Source organism: Triticum aestivum, chromosome 3A, assembly GCF_018294505.1.
Source record: "Triticum aestivum cultivar Chinese Spring chromosome 3A, IWGSC CS RefSeq v2.1, whole genome shotgun sequence".
NCBI classification, from domain to species: domain Eukaryota; kingdom Viridiplantae; phylum Streptophyta; class Magnoliopsida; order Poales; family Poaceae; genus Triticum; species Triticum aestivum.
Window position 1 is genome coordinate 719320600 of NC_057800.1, and position 23783 is coordinate 719344382.

General features: G+C 45.4%; 1 long non-coding RNA gene across 2 annotated transcripts; it reads right to left on the bottom strand.

Moving 5' to 3' along the window:
• Positions 1-21171: 21171 nt before the first annotated feature.
• On the bottom strand, positions 21172-23376 carry LOC123059412 (uncharacterized). Of its 2 annotated transcripts, XR_006427438.1 has the most exons (4): positions 22902-23376; positions 22635-22729; positions 22217-22458; positions 21172-22092 (listed from the first exon to the last, which is right to left on the bottom strand). It is a non-coding gene; the product is annotated as an uncharacterized lncRNA (long non-coding RNA). The 2 variants fall into 2 exon arrangements; XR_006427437.1 differs by lacking the exon at positions 22902-23376 and having other exon boundaries at positions 22635-22793.
• Between the last annotated feature and the right edge of the window lie 407 nt (positions 23377-23783).

Sequence of the window (23783 nt, forward strand, 5' to 3'; positions counted from 1 at the left end):
GAGTCTCTAGGCCTATGTCTTCTTTCAACGATGGGGTCACGTTGTGGGAAAAACTAATCCATCGGATGGACATTTTTTCTTCTTCTTTTTTTACCATGGAGTCTCTATATCTAGTCTAGGTATTTAAAAAACTAATCGGTGACATAGGTGAATCGTACAAACGTGTGAAGAAAAATTAATGCCCATAGGCCTTCTATATAAGCAGATCCAATCCGTTAATTTTGTGTTTTAAGTTATTGGGTCCAGCAGATTAACGGACAGTAGTTTCTATTTTTTATGGTAATTTCTAGCCAATTCTCTTTTTTCTGGTTAACCCGTAAAGCACTTTAGATCCAATCCGTTAGTTTTGTGTTTTAAGTTATTGGGTCCACCAGATTAACGTCCAGTAGTTTCTAATTTTTATGGTAATTTATAGCCAATTCTCTTTTTTCTGGTTAACCCGTAAAGCACTTTTTATATATAAATAGATTCTTCTTGGTTTTTCTTTAGTGCTTTTTTTCTTTTTTCAGTACATGTCTACTTTTTTCAACACAAGTTGTAACATTTTGCTATATATTTTTAAGTAATGTATACACATTAATATTTTCAATTACATGATTGACATTTTTCAAATACATATTTTAAACATTTTTTCGAATAGGTGTTAGACCTTTTCAACTACATTCCGAAATGTTTTTGAAGTATGCGAATATTTTTTTAATCTTTATAATCATTTTGAAAAAAAACAATATGTACATTTTTTGAAACATATGTTTTTTTAAATGTAACATACATTTTTTTGAATATTTGTTTTGAATTACACAATTAGTATGTACGTTGCACATTCTTTAAAATGTCATGTTTATTTCTTTAGAATGTGTGAACATTTTTAGAATGTTACAAACATGCTTTTGAATGCTATCATTTTTTAAAATTACGACATTTTGAAAAGCAATTTTTTTAGTTATTAAGTATTTTTATGGGACATATATACATATACATTTTTTCAAAAATGTAAACAATAGAAAAAATTACGAACGAATGAAAAAGCAGAGAAAATTTTAACTTGCAGAAAGGAACTTGGACCGGCCCAATAATAGGGACGAGAGAGTAATGGTCGAGGCCAGAGCCACTCCGGGAGTCGCTTTAAGCGCCATATAGCCGGGTTGGCCCCTAATCGCCCAATCCAATTGATTCTCAGAATAAGGTCGGACACATTAAACTCGTGGGCGACATAACCATGCATCACGGTTGATTTTTAGCGGAAGGAAAACTTACGGTCCCTATCCTTAGGACGAAATAGTTTTTTTTAGCTTGTAAGTGAATGTTAATCTTTATCTTTATTTTTATCTTTACCTAATAATAAAGTATGGAGCCTTTCATAGTTCTCCATGCATCTCGTTTTATTTCCGTGCAGCAAACCCGATCTCCTTCCTTTTGATTCAAAATATTACCTCTTCGATCTAGAAACAAAAAAGTTCGTGGTCTACCTACGTTTTCCATCAGGGAGGGGAACGATTGATGTTGGGTGTGGGCTTCCATCCAAATAGGCTGCTGGCCCAGTCTGGAGAGAAAGTCCAAATCCAAGCACACAGCTAGCGATTCGATTCTAGACTAAAAAAAAGCAAGCGATTCGATCTACAACTCGGAGCAGCACTTCTCAAAAGAAAAAGAAAAACAACTCGGAGCAGCAAAGGGGATACATCCATGAAAGCTTAGGTTCATCTTCGATCCAAACATGGCGCCGGCTTTCTAGCCGTGGTGCTTGGTGCATAGAGAGCGGTCGATTGAGCAACCGGTTGCGCTTTGTGGCGGGTGCCCGCGTGACGATGTCGACGACCTCCTTAGAGATGAAGCCGTCTCTCCACCGCACAGATTGAGGCCGCGGTGTAGGGGGCACCGCGACCCATAGTCCGCGTTGGCGTTCCTCTGTGAAGCGCTTGAAGCCTTCTCCGTGCCTGGTCATCTCCACTAGGCGATCTCACATCCCGAACCCTATCTCCAGTTTCTTGCCCCACCGTCCAACTCTCAATGTCGGGGAACGACCTTCCCACCACAGGGGCACAGGGGGGCTCGCCTCCTCCGTGCACACCATGGACGCCGTAATGATTGACAAGGGGAGCATGCATGCATAGCGTTCCGTCGGCGGGATGACCCTGTTGCACATCACGGCAGGGATGTCGTGTGGTGGTGTGGTGGGCGTGTGCTCTGCTCGAGTTGGAAGCAGACGTGGAGGACGGATTCGGTTCAGATTTTTCATTATCCGGTTAGCTGATTACAAGACGGGCTCCAGTAACGTCTATTGCAGCGATGACGCCATGGTGGCTGCCACCGCCACATGCTGTAGCTGGTCGTCTTCTAAAAAAATGGTATTTGGCATAATTTTCTGTTGATTCAGGAGATCTCTGGAGTAGTTGTTTTTTGCAGACTTCATTACACAATCAGATGTATTAGATTGCACCTCTTAATCCTTTTATTCGATTTTGAGACAGTGTACAACATTTAGCATGTGCTGATTGTTTTCCTTAATCTGCTTAATCAGTGGAATGTCTGAACAAAAGGACTTGCTGTGTTCAATATTCGCTTGGAGTTCTAACTCTGTCAAACCGTCGAACCTCTGCAATGCAGCTGGCTGCCATCTCAATATCTCCTTGCTACGATAGGCAGCTAAATGAAAATAAAGAACAAGAACTGATTGATCGCGACTGAATCTAACATGTTTCATCGTCATGGATAAGTGTAATTGATAAAGCCTGAAAGTATGTGAGTTTTGCACTTTAGAGGAAACAAATGCCAAATGTCGAACATGCTAGAGGAGTAGCTCTAAAGGCGCAAAGCAGGGGCGTGCCACGAGAAATCGTGGATATCTCGGCAGATCCAGGATGCGATTTCAAGCAATGATCATACTGGTTTGCGAGTACGAGGGAGTACCGACGACGGAGTACTGAAAGGGGATGGACAAGGAGCAATTAGACATGACTCGGAGGATGTGTTGGAGGAGCATGTTGTCGACGAGCACGACTGGTCGTTGCCCAACAAGGAGTCCTTCCGGACAGGTAATTATGATCATAAATGAAACTGGGTTCATCGGAGATTCTCATGTCGTTCCTACCAAGGCATCAGTGAGCACCAAGGACACGCCCCCTCCTTCCACTTTCTGGGGGATGATATGGGGACGCCACCGATATTTGCACTGTAGGTAAACACTTCCTCGCTGCCGCCTTATTTTTGGTGTTTTTTTAGTTGCCTGAGGGCGGTTTCTTCTTTGCCAGTCTTTCTCCTGACTATGTTCACAAGGTGTATATTGTCTATAGTATTCGCTAAGTCTGATGGAATGTTTGAGACGCGACAACACCTTTTGAACGTCCGGAAATAAGTATAGGTATAACTGAATGCAAACTTTGTATGGATTGTGCTTGAAATAATGATGTTTTCTTCGGTCAAGTTAAAATTTCTGACATCACAGATGTTTGTTTTGACAATTGTTGAGTTACTCATTTCCAGCCTGTGATAGGTAAGTGCTTTGTATTGTCTTAACCTTTAACAATAAACATTTCAAAAAAGACTTTAATAATAATAATATCTTCAAGTTATTTTACTATATTTTGCTTGATACAGTTTAGTTATACTTATTCAATAGATCTGCATAGTTAGACAGAGAAATGATGGGATAAGTTAGTCACAATCAGTGTTCTTATATATAACAAACATGTCCTCTATATCTCGAAAACTGATAATGTGGTTAGGAAAAAATGGTAGTACGCGACCATCATCAATGGAGGTACGACATATCTTTTTGTGGTGCATAATTTATTAAAATGCGAACTTGATTTTTTTTGAAAAAGGGGTCAGATCTGATCTTTAAAAATGGTTGTGTAGCATTATTACCTAATATACGATCGTTCTTTGCGCTCCCGCCCCTATCATTTTATGAAGGATCTCTGTGTAAAGATTCGTTTTTCCCATTGCAATGTACGGACATATTTGCTAGTTGTTTCTCTAATTCTCTTTCAGTGTTTGTTGCTGGCTGCTCATATCTTTGTTTTTTTAACATGATTCATACGGCCATGTACATTGGTTGATACAACAATCTTAACTAAAATCTGCCACGTAATTCTGAGATGTCAATAAAAGCAAGATGTACAATGGATAATATTTTAGTTTTTATCTCTTTTTAGAAATGCAGGAGGACCCGGCCTCTGCATCTGGACGATGCATACAACTACTTTATTAATTATTCACACAAGATCTTAGAGCAACTCTAGCAGACCCCGCAAAATGCACGGCCCGCAAAAATTCCGGCGAGTATGTGGGCTCAGGCCAATTTTGCGGCCAGAACAGACCCCGCATACTCGCCCGGCCCGCAAAAACTTTTGCCGCAACCTGCAAACACCCCCCCCCCCCCCCCCCGAGCACTATAAGTGTGGTTCCGTGACCCTTTTGCGGGTCCAAACCCTATCCCCCCGCCGCCGTAAGCCACCCGATTCCCCTTTCCCCTCTCCCAATTTCTCGCCGCCGGCGACCCTCCGCCCCGCCTCCAGCCACCATGTGGGGGCGAATGTGGAGCTCCGGACACGGCTCCGGCAGCATATCCGGCCGGGAGAGGGACCCGGAGCGCGAGCGGCACGTCCGGTCCGACGACGCGAGAAAGCGCGACGCGCGGAAGTGGACCAACCACGGGCTATCGCCGCCGGCGAGCTTCGACCGCCGCGAGACGGAGGAGTACGACTGCCGGCGCGCGTCCTTCTCCTCCGCACGGTCTTTATACGCCGGATCCTCCTCCTCCTACGTCGCGGGCTTCCTCCCCGTGAAGAAGGAGTGGTCGGACGAGGAGGAGAAACCAGAGCCGCCGGCGCCGTTCGGCTTCGTCCCGGTGAAGAAGGAGCCTCGAGGAGCCCGCTCCGCTCGGCCGCCGCGGAGTCATCAGGCCCGAGGACTACGTCACGGATTTCGACGTCGTCGCCGCTGCCATCACCGAGCGAAGCGTGCGCGAGGAGGAGGAGCGCCGGCGCCACGCCGAGGAGCTCGAAGCCCTCGAGTGGCGGCAGGCGGTCGCCGACAACATCGCTGCCAACGAGAAGGCGTAGGAGTGGCGGCACATCCGCAAGGAGCAGTTGGAGAAGTACATCGATCTCTGCAGCTCCGGCGAGGAGGATTGAGCGTTCGGCTTCTCTTCGATGTCGTCGAGTTGCCGCGACCTCGCCACCGTGAAATCCAACCCCCTAGTACTAGTTTAACGTAGTATGTAGTATAACTATGCTTCTAGTTGTGATGAACTATGTAGTATGCCATGAACAATGTAGTATGTGATGAACTCTGTTCGTTCAATTTCTCCCGCGAAACATTTTTTTAAAAAATTATGCAGGTTTAGATACATGTTTTGCTCGGCCGCGTATGATTTTGACCCGCAAAAATGATTTTCGTGAACCCGCAAACGCGTTTTGCGGGTTGTATTTTTGCAGGGTCTGCTAGAGTTGCTCTTATAAGGTCATACACCAGTAAGACTAAAACCATCTTCTAGGCAACATCTGTCGCTACTGCTATCCAGTTGATGTAGGGATGCTGATAGTCTGGACCTAATACCAAACAGACCTCGCAGCCAAACCTAACATCTAAGACCTGAGGTCCCAACCAGGACGCCTGCCGGGTATGGGCACCCACCAGTCCGGCGCACTCCTCAACTAGGACGCCTGCCGGGTATGAGGCCGCCGCAGCCATCTGCCACCGATCCATCTCTAGTGATGTACGGATGCATCTACCTTGCCCGGTCTAGCTGCCGTCAACGGCAGACAATGCCACCATCTTGCGCTCGTCCATCATCACATGCCCACCGGCGAGACCCCACTGCTCCATGCTGCTAAGACCCGCCGCTATCGACGTGCCAGATGCCACGCCACTCCTCTGACGTGAAACACCACCTGCTGCCACTGGTCCCATCCCCTCTGCCTGCAGTCTCAAACCGAGCACCCAAACGCCCTAGGCGGCGCCTCCAAGAAGGGTACGACACACAGTGCCGCCTCCGCACAATCTAAGGAGATTTAGGGTTTTCACTCGGGCATGGGGTCGGGGTGGAGGGCAGGGATGTAACACCCAGAGAATCATGCTACAGTAACCTCACCCTAATGGTGCCCAGTCATCAAGTTTAACTAAGCCAAATTACCACTTATTAAAAATCAAAGTCATTTTCAAATTTAAAATGAAGTCAAATAAATTATTTCCTCAAACATGAAATCCAAAATGTTCGCTTTATTCTATAAATTCCCCTAATCATTTGTCATGTTGAAACCAACATCATTTGACTCACCAATTAATCCCAAGTAAAATATAAAGTGGTCCAAAAATAACAAAAATAACCATTTCAAAATAAACAAATGTTTATGTATTTCCATTTAAATTGAAACTTTGTGAGTATCATCATATCACTGCATTGCATTTATGTGCTAGGTTTCATATTTTACTAAAATCATTTAGTGCCTCAAATAAATAGAAAACAATGTCTAAAATAGAAAACAGTAAGAAAAAAGATAAAAGGAATAAAAACTAAAGTCTCCAGTGCACTTTGGCCCATCGTGAATAGTACATGGCCCAGCCCAATTGGGTCTTCCCTGACCTTTTGCTACAGTGGGAGGAGGGGGGAGCCGTGGCGGCAATCCCACGGCCATGGCCATGTGCTGGCCATCCCCTACCTCTTCGGCGCCTACAAAACGCCAACGCAAACCCTAGGCTACTCTCGTCCATCCTCCCCTCTTTTCCCCATCTGGTTGAAATCGAGCTTGGCCCCGATGCGGTGACCGCCCTCATCGTCGTCATTGCCGCGGCCACCATGGTCTCCCGTCGCACGGGAAGGTGTCCAAGAGCATCGCCACGGTCGACTTCATCCGTCCCGGGGACCGAATCAAGCCGAGGCGCCGCGTAGACGTCGCCATCGCCGGTGTTCTCCACCATGGCCACCACCACCACGTTGTCATTGCCTCTGCTACAGATCGCCCTGGCCTCCCGACCTCGCCATCGAGCTCGAAGTGAGCTTCTCCTCCATTTCCCCCTATTTTCCCCTTCGACCCATCGTCATATCGTCGTCCCCGCGAGCTCGGCCGCCATGGCTGAAGCTTCGCATCCACGAGCGCCCATGTGGCCCTACCACCTGGAGCCACACCCCTGCATCTGCCTGCACAAGCCCCGTGCGTGCCCGACAAGCGCCTCGCGCGCGCCCGCGCCGCGTGCCGTAGCCGCCGCCCTCGTTCCCCTGCATGCCCGCTGTAGCCGGCTCGCGCTCCTTGCGCCCCTGCCCGCCCCGTGTTTCGGCTGCTGCGCCCGGAGCTCAGCTCCCGCACGCGCTCGCGCTCGCTGCTCTGTGCCTCGCCTTGGCCGCGCCCGGAGAAGCCCCGCGCGAGCCCGCCCTTGCCCTTGCCGTGCCCTCTGTCCCGTGCGCTCGCGTGCCTGCTGCTCGCCGCCACCCCTCGCTATTGGCCGCCATCCGCGCGCCATCGCCGCCACCTCTGTCCGCCGCTAGCGCTGGCAGTCGCGGCCCAACCGCCCTTCCTCGCCGGCTCACCCTCACCACGCCTCGCCGGCGCCCGCTGCCGCTGCCATGGTGAGTGGCTGCGGCTGTTGCTCTCTGCCTCACACGAGGCCATGGCAATCACATCCTAATAGCCTGGCTGTGTCTCTGCCATGTAGGGCCAGCCCTATTTAGATTAGTGCTAAATTTTGGTTGGTATTAATTTAATTCTGAATTAGTTTAATAGAAAGTGACAGGTGGGCCCCTTGGTTATTTAAACTATTTAATTAAACTCTAATAGAAACTAACACAATGACAGCCAGGACCCACCTTCACTGTTCACCTTTTGACCAGTCAAATGTTGACTGGGTCAACTCCGCTGACTGGACCCCCTGGCCCCATTTGCATACACTCTGGCTAGAGTAGGACTAGGTGACAAAAGTTTTTACTATTTTAATTCGAATTAATATAATCCAGTAATTTCAGAAATTCAAATAAACTTTGAATAATCATATAAAATAATCGTAACTCGGATGAAAATACTTTGTACATGAAAGTTGCTCAGAACGACGAGACGAATCCGAATACGCAACCCGTTCACCCGCCACACGTCCCTAGCATAGCGAACATGTAACAATCCCCTCCGGTCCGTCTGTCCGAAAATGTCAAATACCGGGGATACTTTCCCGGATGTCCCCCCCCCCTTCGCTGGTAGCACCTAGTACTATGTTAGTTACCCATAGCACAAGCTATTTGCCGCGTCTTGCTTTGTGATGCATTGATTGCTCTGTTATTTGTTGTGTTCTCCTCCGTTACTTCTTTCCAGTAGACTCCGAGACCGATGCTGATGTCCGTTAGTTCGACTACATCAAAGATGACCCCTCCTTCTTGCCAGAGCAACCAGGCAAGCCCCCCCCCCCTTGATCACCAGATATCGCCTACTATTCTCTCTACTGTTTTCATTAGAGTAGTGTAGCATGTTACTGCTTTTCGTTAATCCTATCCTGATGCATAGCCTGTCTTTGTTGCTACAGTTATTGATACCTTACCTGCAATTTTAAATGCTTAGTATAGGATGCTAGTTTATCATCAGTGGCCCTACATTCTTGTCTGTCTGCCATGCTATACTATCGGGTCGTGATCACTCAGGAGATGATCACGGGTATATACTTATACATAATATATGATACTTGTGGTGACTAAAGACGGGTCGGCTCGAAGAGTACCCATGAGTGATTCACGGATTGGGGGTTGAAAGGACCTTTGTCTCGACGGCCCTCTGTGTGGATCTTTGTGGCGAAGCGACAGGGCAGGTTGAGACCACCTAGGAGAGAGGTGGGCCTGGCCCTGGTCGGCGTCCGTGGTTATTTCAAAATAACACGCTTAACGAGATCTGGGTATTTGATCTGAGTCTGGCCATTGGCCTATACGCACTAACCAACTACGCGGGAACAGTTATGGGCACTCGATGTAGTGGTATCAGCCGAAGCCTTCTTGACGTTAGCGACTGAGCGGCGCACGCCGGATGACTGGAACGCCTGCTCTTGTATTAGGGAGGCTAGGTTTGCTTATCGGCCGCGTTCGCAACATGCAGGTGTGCAATGGGCGATGGGCCCAGACCCCTACGCCATAGGATTTAGACCGGCGTGCTGACCTCTCTGTTGTGCCTAGGTAGGGTTGCGACGTGTTGATCTTGCGAGGCCGGGCATGACCTAGAAAAGTGTGTCCGGACAAAGGGGATCGAGTGTGTTGGGAAATGTGGTGCATCCCTGAAGGGAAGTTTATCTATTCGAATAGCCGTGTCCTCAGTAAAAGGACGACCCGGAGTTGTACCTTGACCTTATGACAACTAGAACCGGATACTTAATAAAACACACCCTTCCAAGTGCCAGATACAACCGGTGATCGCTCTCTCACAGGGCGACGAGGGGAGGATCACCGGGTAAGATTATGCTATGCGATGATACTTGGTTAACTTACCATCTACTCTCTTCTTCTGCTTCAAGATGGAGGTTGCCAGAAGCGTAGTCTTCGATAGGACTAGCTATCCCCCTCTTATTCCGGTATTCTACAGTTCAGTCCACATATGCTACCCTTTTCCATTTGATACCAATGCATACATATGTAGTGTAGCTCCTTGCTTGCGAGTACTTTGGATGAGTACTCACGGTTGCTTTGCTCCCTCTTTTTCCTCCTTTCTATATTCGATTGTTGCGACGAGACGATGGAGTCCAGGAGCCAGACGCCACCGTAGACGATGACTCCTACTACACTGGAGGTGCCTACTACTACGTGCAGGCCGCTGACGATGACCAAGAGTAGTTTAGGAGGATCCCAGGCAGGAGGCCTGCGCCTCTTTCGATATGTATCCCTGTTTGGACTAGCCTTCTTAAGGAAGACTTGTTTACATATGTCTGTACTCAGACATTATTGCTTCTGCCGACTTTTTTGTATTCGAGCTTATGTATTCGAGCCCTCGAGGCCCCTGGCTTGTAATATAAAGATTGTATTATTTTATTTGTGTCTAGAGTTGTGTTGTGATATCTTCCCGCGAGTCCCTGATCTTGGTTGTACACATTTGCGTGTATGATTAGTGTACAATCAAATTGGGGGCGTCACAAGTTGGTATTAGAGGCGACTGCCTGTAGGAATCCCCCTTCCACACTCCTTGGCCGAAGTTGAGTCTAGTCGATGAAAACTATTTTACTAACATGGCTGTGCGGCCCATGGGCCCACGTCTCCATTGGGTGGTATTAGGATCTTTTATTGCTCGTCTATACTCTGGGACTCTGATCTCTCTTCTATTCTGGGTTAAATGAATTTTGCTAAATCTAACATTAGGATCTCGTGATCACTTTCACCCGGAGATCACCATATTACCGATGATCGTCTGCTGCACCAGAAGATTCCGGGGTTACCTTACGATGTTCTCCTGAGACACTTATATCCTTATTGATAACTGCATACGCTTGCCATTCTTACATTCAATCCCATTGATCTTGTTATAACAAGATGTGCTGAACTGCTCTCCGTTGTTCCGGGAATCCTTTGAGCTTACTGCCTTGCAGTTCTTGCCACATGAATACCCTCTACGGATAATTCCTCGCACTTACTGTGTATCCGCTCTTCCCTTGTTGTTCATATGATTCACAAGACACATTGAAATACTATCTGATCTTTCGGTAATTCTCTGCCCGCAAATACTTGTCTGCTTGTATTATGGTTGCGTTCCATATGGCTAGCAATATTCATAGTATCCCTTGTCCTTATCATTTTGAGTTCCTCGATTCATCCTCCCAGCTCAGACGACATTTTAAACATGAGCTGGATCTCGACCAATAAAATTGCCATCGATTGTACCCCTAAGACTAGTCAACTTATCCATCCCTAATCAAAGCATTGCTTCTGATCCCTTGTATTGGAATTCATAATTCCTTTGCATTTGAGCCTTGAGTTACTCAGTTGTTTCTATAATCTGATCTCCTTGCATTCTTTCTTCCTCTTGTTGAGTACCGATGCTCACATCAGATCCCTTGTGGACCACCAGACCATTGTCAGATTTTATCCTACAATGTCCTTCATATTAAATAACCTTGTAAGCCTTTCCATGGGTATATAATGTCTTTGGTAAATTGTATCCTCAGCTTTGTGAACCATGCTCTACTTTCGAGCTTGTATTATTTACTCCGAAGTTTGTGGTATATGTTCCTAAGATGCTCTGATGGGTTGAACCTACGCCTTCCCTAATATGTGTGAGCCCGAAAGATTTCATGGGTCATACTTATCTGGTATTGCACCAGGTAAAAACTTTCAACAACCAATGTCATTTTCGAAATACGAGAGGTGAATGAAAGGTTATGCGTTGAACAAGTGGGAGTCGACCTTGAACCCTGTGTTCATGCCCATGGACACGATGTATATGTTATCATGGAAGCTTCTCTTAAAATAATTATCCCCTTGTTATAAGTTTATCTTGTATCTGTGGATGTGGTTCCGACCATGTTTCTCCTTGATTCCATTTCTCGTGCAAGTTTGAGCACTTGTCTTCTGCAGAGCATTACCCTAGTCCAACCTCTACTTTGATATGTCATCGAGTATTACCCCCTGGTATCTCGAGATTATCATGGAACTGCATAACTTCTTATCAGGTCTTCATCAAGTGCTACATTCTCACTGATTCCAATTTTTCACGGGCTCTGAGTTATTAAACACTCAAAGACACCGATAACTGACTCAAGTCCGCACCGCGATTAAACAACTCTTGGTAACCATCATTACTTACGAGTTTGAACTAGATCACGTCACTCCTAGCCTGCTTGGCTATATCCTTGTCGTGCCGATTTTAACTGTGCTACCTGGTCCTTCTTCCCGGAGAAATTTTTTTGACGGTGAGCTAATCTTACGTCGATCTTCCTCGTCATATCAATTGTCCTTGAACAACAAGCTTGATTTCAAGTTTGTGTCGTACCCATGGTTTCAACAACTTTTTGCTTCATCATTCCGTTGACTTGATGTCATCGCCGGTTGGTTACATCTTCTTGAAACCTCTTGACAAATGTGTCGTGATCATCATCAACATTCTGAGGTCTTCCAAGATATCAATTGAATTCATGATGAGAAACAACATCCTTGCCCTCGATGATTGGTGTTATCATCGACCACTTTATTGCCTTCCGTTCAACACAAACTTGTTCGTGTTTTGGGTATACCTGGAGATCCTTGCTATCCAGCATTTGTTCTCCTTTACCTTGGAGTATTACCTTCTTTTTATGTCAAGAATTTCATGAGAATTTCACCACCTCTAAAGAATTCTTGATATAGGTGATATTTTTTTCCATATACGTTCATTCCTTGGTCCCTGCATTGTTTCTAACCGGAAAACCGATAACTGAATTATGTTGTGCGAGTTCAAAACTTCTAGCAACCCTATTGCTTTGAAGTTAATGGTTGATAATTCATTCTTAGACCATTGGTTATTGAATCACCATTCTAACTTTGACCATGCTACCTAAACCCATATTTCGGGTGGACCTTTCAACCAATGTTTAGCTGTGTATGTTTTCCTTGAGCATACCTCTTTATATCATTTGATCTGACAAATGATATCTCCTTGTTCACATAAGTGTGGAAATCCATCTTTTGAAAATCTTAATGAATTGTCGTTGAGTCAATCAGCCACCTCCTCACCTCTCTTCGATTTAATGATGAACTCTTGTTTCGGAACTTGCTCCCACAGTTCAATTCCCGAGAATCTTACAATGTCAACTCGACAATTTGTGTTGCACCTCTCTTCTCAGGCATCTCGAGTCTGCGGTATCCTGATGCCAATCAGAACTAGATCTCGGTCAGATATAATGGTTGGAACATATTTCCAAGAGTTATAACATTGGTCTTTATATGACCCGGTAAGACGATGTCATGCCTAGCACACCTGGCCGGAGGACCTATTGTTATAGTTTCCTTTTTCAGCAAGGTTATCCATTCTTCCATGAGGAAATTGTAAGACTTATTCTACAAGTTATTCCTGATGGATCCTTTGTGTTTCCAAAGTCTGATCTTCACCTGTTAACCATGTCCATGCTATCTCGAAGCATGTCTGTGGTACTCCGATTTTCAATAAGAGAATTGAAAGCTCAATGCTAAGTTTTCCTTATCGATTATCCAAACACCGTTGTATGGGTAATGCCATGAAAATTCCTCTCCCATTACCTAAATGGTTTTCTACTTTCTATCCTGTCATGGATATCGTGCTCTGCTTGTCCTTGGGAAGGATATACCCCTGAAATATGTATTTAAACACATTTTCCTTTCAATTGTACTGTTTAATCTGATAATCACATTTTCCTTTCCATTGTTTTGTTTAACCTTTCCTGTAATCTACTTAACTAAGCAGTGATAATTCCCTGCTTAGGAAAGCACCTTGTCGTACCACTCTGTTAGTAAGACCCTCTTACTATTGTTGATGACATTCCGGTAACCATTGATGGACGAGAACTTTGCCTATTGATCCGCCTTGTTCAACAAGCAGGAAAATGGTTCTCTTCGTCCGTCGCCCTTGGTACCGATGTTGTTGTCGAGATAACTGTCAGTCTCTTCTCAGGCATGCCTTACTATCATGATTGTGCAAGATGACAGCACCCTCCCTACTTTAAACCCACATGGTGGGCCCATAACCCATAGTTCCACAGGATCGAAATCTGACTCTTTGATACACCCCCTGGTTTCCCAAGTTATTCCTAGCGTGTGGCCTCGTATGTAGTTCACGGGCCACCTTCCTAGTGATCTATTCTGGTAACATACACAATACTTAATCTCGTTGCTCTGGACCCATATCGCACTTTGTTTCAGGCATCGAACAATTGCCTCCCCGCTCGAAACTTCCCATGATACCTCCTTACTTTACTCTCGATATTTTCTTAAGTTTCAATTCGAGAGTTAATTTTCGCCACCTTCCCCGATGTTAGCTACCAGATAGTCAACCTTGCAGGTCCGTCCTCCCGGAATAACCCCCCCTCATTCTACCGTAAGGACGATGGAGTTCCTAAAGTAAGAACGACAACATCATCATGATACATCGATGCAGAGAAATGAAGACATCAACGAAAGGGATCAACTTCTTCGAGAAGAGCATATAGGAATGAGAAGATCCGTTAGAATTTCGTAACCAGAACTTTCCGCCTTACTCCACCTCTTAAATCTCGGGACGAGATTTCTTGTAGTGGAGGAGATTTGTAAAACCCAGAGAATCATGCTACAGTAACCTCACCCTAATGGTGCCCTGTCATCAAGTTTAACTAAGCCAAATTACCACTTATTAAAAATCAAAGTCATTTTCAAATTTAAAATGAAGTCAAATAAATTATTTCCTCAAACATGAAAACCAAAATGTTTGCATTATTCTATAAATTCCCCTGATCATTTGTCATGTTGAAACCAACATCATTTGACTCACCAATTAATCCTAAGTAAAATATAAAGTGGTCCAAAAACAACAAAAATAACCATTTCAAAATAAACAAATGTTTATGTATTTCCATTTGACTTAAAACTTTGTGAGTATCATCATATCACTGCATTGCATTTATGTGCTAGGTTTCATATTTTACTAATATCATTTGGTCCCTCAAATAAATAGAAAACAGTGTCTAAAATAGAAAACAGTAAGGAAAAAAGATAAAAGGAATAAAAACTAAAGTCTCCTGTGCACTTTGGCCCATCGTGAATAGTACATGGCCCAGCCCAACTGGGTCTTCCCTGACCTTTCGCTACAGTGGGAGGAGGGGGGAGCCGTGGCGGTAATCCCACGGCCATGGCCACGTGCTGGCCATCCCCTACCTCTTCGGTGCCTACAAAACGCCAACGCAAACCCTAGGCTACTCTCGTCCATCCTTCCCTCTTTTCCCCATCGCCTCCCTCCTCATCTGGTTGAAATCGAGCTCGGCCTCGACGCGGTGACCGCCCTCGTCGTTGTCATTGCCACGGCCAACATCGTCTCCCGTCGCACGGGGAGGTGTCCAAGAGCATCGCCACGATCGCCTTCATCGGTCCGGGGGACCAAATCAAGCCGAGGCGCCGCGTAGACGTCGCCATCGCCGGTGTTCTCCACCATGCCCACCACCGCCACGTTGTCATTGCCTCTGCTACAGATCGCCCCTGGCCTCCCCGACCACGCCATCGAGCTCGCAGTGAGCTTCTCCTCCATTTTCCCCTGTTTTCCCCTTCGATCCATCATCATATCGTCGTCCCCACGAGCTCGACCGCCATGGCTGAAGCTTCGCATCCACGAGCACCCGTGTGGCCCTACCACCTGCAACCACACCCCTGCATCTGCCCGCACAAGCCCCGTGCGCGCCCAATAAGCGCCTCACGCGCGCTCGCGCCGCGTGCCATAGCCGCCGCCCTCGTTCCCCTGCGTGCCCACTGCAGCCAGCTCGCGCTCGTTGCACCCCTGCTCGCCCCGTGTTTCGGCTACCGCGCCCGGGGCTCAGCTCCCGCGCGCGGTTCGCGCTCGCTGCTCCGTGCCTCGCCTTGGTCGCGCCGGGCGAAGCCCCGCGTGCGCCCGCCCTTGCCCTTGCCGCGCCCTCTGTCTCGTGCGCTCGCGCACCTGCTGCTTGCCGCCGCCCCTCCCTGTTGGCCGCCGTCCATGCGCCATCGCCGCCACCTCCGCCCGCCGCTAGCGCTGGCAGCCGCGGCCCAACCGCCCCTCCTCGCCGGCTCGCCCTCACCGCACCTCACCGGCGCCCGCTGCCGCTGCCGCGGTGAGTTGCTGCGGCTGCTGCTCTCTGCCTCACGCGAGGCCATGGTGAGCACATCCTAGTAGCCTGGCTGTGTCTCTGCCATGTAGGCCCAGCCCTATTTAAATTAGTGCTAAAGTTTGGTTAGTATTAATTTAATTCTAAATTAGTTTAGTAGAAAGTGACAGGTGGGCCCCTTGGTTATTGAAACTAATTAATTAAACTCTAATAGAAACTAACACAATGACAACCAGGACCCACGTTTACTGTTCACCTTTTGACCAGTCAAATGTTGACTGGGTCAACTGCACTGACTGGACCCCCCTGGCCCCATTTGCATACACACTGGCTAGAGCAGGACTAGGTGACAAAAGGTTTTACTCTTTTTAATTCGAATTAATATAATCCAGTAATTTCATAAATTCAAATAAACTTTGAATAATCATAGAAAATAATCCGTAACTCGGATGAAAATACTTTGTACATGAAAGTTGCTCAGAACGACGAGATGAACCCGAATACGCAACCCGTTCACCCGCCACACGTCCCTAGCATAGAGAACGTGTAACAATCCGCTCTGGTCCGTCTGTCCGAAAACGTCAAACACCGGGAATACTTTCCTGGATGCCCCCCTTCCCTGGTAGCACCTAGTACTACGTTAGGTTACCCCTAGCACAAGGTATTGCCGCGTCTTGCTTTGTGATGCTTTGATTACTTTGTTATTTATTGAGTTCCCCTCCGTTACTTCTTTCCGGTAGACTCTGAGACCGTTGTCGATATTCGTGTGTTCGACTACATCGAAGATGACCCCTCCTTCTTGCCAGAGCAACCAGGCAAGCCCCCCCCCCCCTTGATCACCAGATATCGCCTACTATTCTCTCTACTATTTGCATTAGAGTAGTGTAGCATGTTACTGCTTTCCGTTAATCCTATCCTGATGCATAGCATGTCTTTGTTGCTACAGTTATTGATACCTTACCTGCAATTCTAAATGCTTAATATAGGATGCTAGCTTATCATCAGTGGCCTACATTCTTGTTTGTCTGCCATGCTATACTATCGGGTCGTGATCACTCGGGAGATGATGATGGGTATATACTTATACATAATATATGATACTTGTGGTGACTAAATACGGGCCGGCTCGAAGAGTACCCGCGAGTGATTCATGAATTGGGGGTTGAAAGGACCTTTGTCTCGAAGAACCTCTGGATCTTTGTGGCGGAGCAACATGGCAGGTTGAGACCACCTAGGAGAGAGGTGGGCCTGGCCCTGGTCGGCGTCCGTGGTTATTTCAAAATAACACGCTTAACGAGATGTGGGTATTTGATCTAAGTCTGGCCATTGGCCTATACGCACTAACCAACTACGCGGGAACAATTATGGCCACTCGATGTCGTGGTATCAGCCGAAGCCTTCTTGACGTCAGCGACTGAGCGGCGCGCGCCGGATTGGACTGGAACACCTGCTCTTGTATTAAGGAGGCTAGGTCTCCTTACCGGCCGCGTTCGCAATGTGCATGTGTGCAATGGGCGATGGGCCCAGACCCCTGCGCCATAGGATTTAGACCAGCGTGCTGACCTCTCTGTTGTGCCTAGGTAGGGCTGCGACGTGTTGATCTTCCGAGGCCAGGCATGACCCAGAAAAGTGTGTCCGGACAAAGGGGATCGAGCATGTTGGGAAATGTGGTGCACCCCTGCAGGAAAGTTTATCTATTCGAATAGTCGTGTCCCTCGGTAAAAGGACGACCCAGAGTTGTACCCTGATCTTATGATAACTAGAACCGGATACTTAATAAAACACACCCTTCCAAGTGCTAGATACAACCGGTGATCGCTCTCTCACAGGGCGACGAGGGGAGGATCACCAGGTAGATTATGCTATGCGATGATACTTGGTTAACTTACCATCTACTCTCATCTTCTGCTTCAAGATGGAGGTTGCCAGAAGCGTAGTCTTCGATAGGACTAGCTATCCCCCTCTTATTCCGGCATTCTGCAGTTTAGTTCACATATGTTGCCCTTTTCTATTTGATACCAATGCATACATATGTAGTGTAGCTAATTGCTTGTGAGTACTTTGGATGAGTACTCACGATTGCTTTGCTCCCCCTTTTTGCCCCTTTCTATATTCGATTATTGCGACCAGACGATGGAGTCCAGGAGCCAGACGCCACCGTCGACGATGACTCCTACTACATTGGAGGTGCCTACTACTACGTGCAGGCCGCTGACGACGACCAAGAGTAGTTTAGGAGGATCCCACGCAGGAGGCATGCGCCTCTTTCGATATGTATCCCTGTTTGTGCTAGCCTTCTTAAGGCAGACGTGTTTACCTATGTCTGTACTCAGATATTATTGCTTCCGCTGACTTTTGTGTATTCGAGCTTATGTATTCGAGCCCTCGAGGCCCCTGGCTTGTAATATAAAGCTTGCATTATTTTATTTGTGTCTAGAGTTGTGTTGTGATATCTTTCCGTGAGTCCTTGATCTTGGTCATACACATTTACGTGTATGATTAGTGTACGGTCAAATCGGGGGCGTCACAAGGGACCTCGACGGTGCCTGCAAGTAGGAGAACGGCGACCCTGGTCGTCGCCACCGTCAGGATGAACGAGTCATCCGGAGTTTCCTCCAGTCCGTTGTCACCTCTACCAGCCCCCACGAACGCACCTAGGCCAACGACCGCGATCGTAAGCCACCAAGTGCAGCGGAAGAGAGCTTGCAGCACAGAGGAGATCCACCGGCGACTCACCTCCCACACGGTCTAGACGCCGTCCATCCACTCCCCGCGAAAGTCGCCACCCGAGGGCTCCGTCGCCATGCCAAATGGGGTGCCACCCCCGGTCCAGGTTCCTCCATGAAGGCCGGAGTGGCGAGATCTGCCGCAAGCGACGAGATCCGGCACTGCATGGCGGACGCCATCGCCCAAGCCCGGCGTCGACCGATCCCGCCATCGCCGGGAGCCCGCACGCTGCCGGGAGTCCCACACCCATGGATCTGGGCACCCGTGCACCGCCGCGAGTCCGCCGCCTCCGGGATCTGCCACACCGTCGGGAGGGCCGCACCCCGCGGATAGGACGCCTGCACCGCCGTGGATCCGGGAACGGGAGGAGAGACCCTCCGTCGCCGCCGTCACACGCTCGGGCTTTCCCCGGCGCCGACCATCGGCAGCGGCGGAGGGGGAGAAGGGCGCTGGAGGGACTAGGCGACGGCGGCGGCGGAGCCCCCGCTGGAGGGACGCGAGTAACCATATATGCCTAAATATGGGGTGACAAATATTATTGCTAAGTGATCATCTCTTAATTAAAAGGAAAGACAAGTATATATTTTTTGTTTCTCTTTCCTCCTTCTAAACATTTGGGCCCTCATAATTAGTGAACATTTGCCGGGGGATGACAACTGTAAATGAATTTGATGGCAAGTTGTGTTGTCCGAGAATGACAAATTTAGTTAGTAAGAACTAGTCGTCAACCCGTGCGCCTGCACGGGCTAGGAACTACTCTGTTTCAAATAATTTTTGAAACTAAAAACATTAGATCCCTGTGGTTTAAGTATGTAAATGAAACTGATTAGAAGGAGGGCCGCACATGTCTCTTTCTCAAAGCAGAATAAAGGCATACTTTGAAGGTATTAAAAAATATTCACTATAGTAGTATACATACTCCATGATGGTACATCTATTATAATTGTTTGATTCTATGGATACAATTTAAGCATAGTCAGATTTCTATAGATTCATCGATATAGAGATGGCATCATTGATTAATTTGTGCCTACTTTGAATGAAAACATAACTGAAAAAAAGTATGCAAGGAAACACAGTCAACATATACTGTTGTATCGAAAAATATTTCAAATTCCATGGATAAGTATAGTTTTAGACTGAATACATATTCAAATATGTATCAACCAACACCATTGGACATACCAATAAGCGGTATATACCATACTATAAGAAAACATCCCACAATGAAAATGCTTCTGATCTATTTCTTGGTTTTTTGAAAAAAATAACTGTGAAAATGTAGCTAATGTGTGCAATCACTTGATAACTAATACTTTTTTGACCCATATAAGAAAACAATTCGTGTGTCTATCACCAGTTGTTTCTCAGAATTGTATATATTACCAAAAATGAAGGAAACAAAGAAACGAAAAGGAGACAACTGGAGACATATTAAAAAAAATCAGTGAAACGAATAAAATAGCAGAATAAAAATAGAAGTTAGATTATACGTTCTCAAATTTAAATCAAGGAATGGTAATCATACATAACTGCCTTAACCAAAAAAACCATTGATATGCACACACGTCTGAATCTGGCACTTATAATTTTTGGATTGATATTAATGGGCCATTATTATTTTACAAATTTATAATAGAGAAAAAAGATCTCAGATTTATTATATGACAACCATGCAATAGAATAACAAATAGGTATACAAATCTCTATATGGTTTGCAGATAAACAAAGTGCTTTTAAAAGATCTTTTTTTTGGGGATCTTCTAAAAGATCTTGACCATCAAATTTAAAGGAAAGAAGGCATGTTTTTTTCTGGTTATTCAGAACCAAGACGTGGGTGTTTTTTTTTGCAGCTACCTTAGACGTGGGCGTTGTGGAATATTTTTTGTACGTGTGACCTGTTAACTCCTAGAATATCTCCTATCCTCCATGATCTCAAGATATTTTAGCGTTAGAGAGAGAGGACGCTAAATGTAAAAGCAAATTATTTTTGACTCCTTATTTTGGACGTGAGGCTTCAGGTCCCTTTTTATGTATGTGCGTGGCTTTTGCTTTTTCCAAACTGATATTTGGACTCACTTTCTATGTGCGGCTTCAAGAGTTATTGTCTGTGTGTGTGTTTTTTTTTAACACCTATCTTTGCTGGTTTTTTAAGGAAAGATGGCATGCAATTTTTTGTTTTTCAGAACATAGAGGTGGGCGTGTGGGATCTATTTTTTGCGCGTGTGGGCTGAATCCTAGCACGTTCTAATATATCTTGACCACCAAATTTTAAGGAGGCACGTTTTCTTTACAGAACCTAGACCTCTGTGTTTTTCCTTTGCAACTAACTTAATTGTGGGCGTTGAGAGTCTTTTTTTAATCTACTAGCACAAATGCCCGTGCGTTGCAAAGGGAGAAAAAAGATAATATCACACGTCTTTTCTCGTTTATTACAACTCGTATTACAGTGATAAGTAGAATTATTTTTTGCCTCCATAAGTAAACTTGCTGAAATGTCTCTTATGTTTCTCTTTCTCCTAATTTTTTGCACAAAGCTCTTCCATGAATCTGCACATTCCTGGTAGCTAGCACACTGTTTATAATAGGTTTTGTGGGAAGTAGTACCGCCGTGCCCCGTGCATGGAGCTCCTTGGTGCAGCTGATATGGTTGCACACCTAGAAAGAACACAATGAAATAATATTCAAGGGATATTGCTCTAAAATTCAAGGGATATTGCTCGACGCCAGCTCAGGTGCTTCACACTAAGGGAAGACCTTGGGCTTGGACATGTCATGCACTGTTCCAGAATCTTCATCATGCTAATGCTACAACGGCCAATAGAACCTGACTGAGGAAGCGTCGTTTTCCTTCTCAGTCCTCTGGTGATGTTTGGTGGGGCAACCTATTGTTGTTGTAGGTACATTATGTAAAGCATGTACTCTTTTTTCTTTCATTATTGTTCAGCTGCAGTTGCAAATCATCAAATGGGTAGGATGTATTTTTTTTTGCCATGCCGAAAAAGGATGTAGTTATTTACCATCCTACTATCATCGGGTTACACGGCGACCATGATTAGGAGAAGTAAAATATCCCCTTTGGTGAAAAACAAAACATTTAGAAGTAGTAGTCCGGCTTGGACCATATTTTCTTATTGATAATCTAATATTTCTTGAAATGTAAAGCTTCTCTACTTTCACGTCCAAATATTGGGAAGCACCAAACAATATTATGTCTGTACTGGAGAAAGAAGTAGAAAACCTAAAAGGATTAAGTTATTGATGCTTGAAGGTCGTCCAGGTAGTATCAGGTAAGAATAGTAGGAACAGAATTGCATCAAGTGTTACCATCTGGAAAGTTCTGGCATGCATGCCTTAAGATATTCAATTAACTAAAGTCCTAGAACTTACAAAGAGGAAATCTAACAAGATAAGAAATGTTCAACTTTCATAAGTAAAATTGAACCTGACGATATAATTATCTATGTTGTGTGAAACTAAATCAATCAATTTTGGTTATTACAGGCAAAGCAATATGATAAAATGCTCATCTCATCTCCAACTTGTCTGGCCTTTATAGCAGCTAAAGTAGCACTAATTACCTCAACCTCTGCAGCAGATGCTTCAACCAAATAATTAGCACATTTGCACTATCTTCTGCACACACACACAAAATAAGTTCGAAACACATCTCAGTACGCGGTAGCTCACATTTAATATGAACAGAAGACCATCCATAGAAAGATGGTCTGCACAAGTCTAGGACAGAAATAATGCAAACCTCGGTGTCACTGGACCACAACATTCTCAGGGCTGATATCCGCATACACATCCCCATTAACAGGAGGAGCAACTGGGTTTCCAAGAACCACAGCTCCATCAGCTGTTGTTTCTGCAGTCATTTGCATGTTTGTTCATCATCGTAGCAAATATGCCCGGTGCTCATCCAGCTTGCATGTTAGCAGGAGCTGCAGTTACAAGCATTTGTTGTTTCAGCAGCAAGAAGGTCATCTAGCAGCACACCTGCGGTTACAACTACATATTAATTTTTGCGTCAACAAAAAGTAAACTAATGAACCTACAAAGGACGGTGGATATCATATTCAGAGTCCATGGGAGAAAGGGAGAAAGCAAACTGCATGCATTATGGATTATATTGCTACAATATAGTGCAAGCAAGGCCATCCTTAGGTCCATACCTCTTAGGAACGTCCAGGGGCATGGTCCCCTGCAGATAGCTTGGCCTCGTTGAGTAGGAGGTTGTCAGGTGCAACATTGTAGTTGGGAGGGTTATCTGTAGTTGACGTATTTATAGTATAGTATTATTTACTCTTCATTCTCTTGAATCCATCAGACTTGTATGTAAGACATATCTTAAGAAAATAAAATGAAACAACATCAGATACATGTAAACATGAAGGAAACACATTTGTCTAACTAAAATAAGACAAAGAAGAGATCCTTACTGTAATTGCATTCTCAACCAAGTGAAATACTAAGCCTTGCATGCCTATGAGCTCATCAAAAGGGACATCCTCGGCACCATCCATGTCATCCAGACCATCTAACATATGCTCAACTTGGGCCTATTAGAGTGATTTGGATGTTTGTCAGAAAGCTTCTTCACCCAGCTGGCAAGTCTTCAAACCGAGCATGCAAATGTAGATTCGCTTCCTTTAAAACGTTTCATGCATGATCAATAATCTATAGTCCGATGATTCTTGCCAAAAATCAAATATCAAAATTAATCGCAGGTTAATTAAGCAGTGTAGAAGTAAAGCAACAGACTATCAGTTACACAAATCGTTTCAGGTTTTCAGCCACAACAATGTACAAAAAACATCAGATCTCCAGACAAATTGCCATTGGTAAGTAGCTCTGTCTAACATATGTTTAACACTAACTACTTCTTTTTGCGCCAAAAAGAAAACAGTAAATGCAATTCTGACTTTTAAAGCAAATATACTAATCCAAAATTACAAATAGATATTTGATCTACAGGAACACAAACACTAATAACCGGGACAGATCATTCCAAGCTCAACCATTTCTGATATATAGGTTGTACATCAGAAAAAATCCCCACTACATTATCTAACCATGTATAAGACACCACTTCAGAGTTCAGACCATCAGTTCAAGAAAGTAAATTATGCAAAACTATTAAAAAGCAGATGAGATGCGAGTTTGGCTTCAACAATCATTAAGATATATCAGGAAATTACAAAGTTTGCTTCAGTGAATACCTAAGTGCAGAACCAACAGATGGAGTTCCGACGAAGTGTGGAGCAAGGGTGAACGGCGGGTGGTGTGCCGGCAGCTCGATCCCCACCTCATTCCCTCGTGTG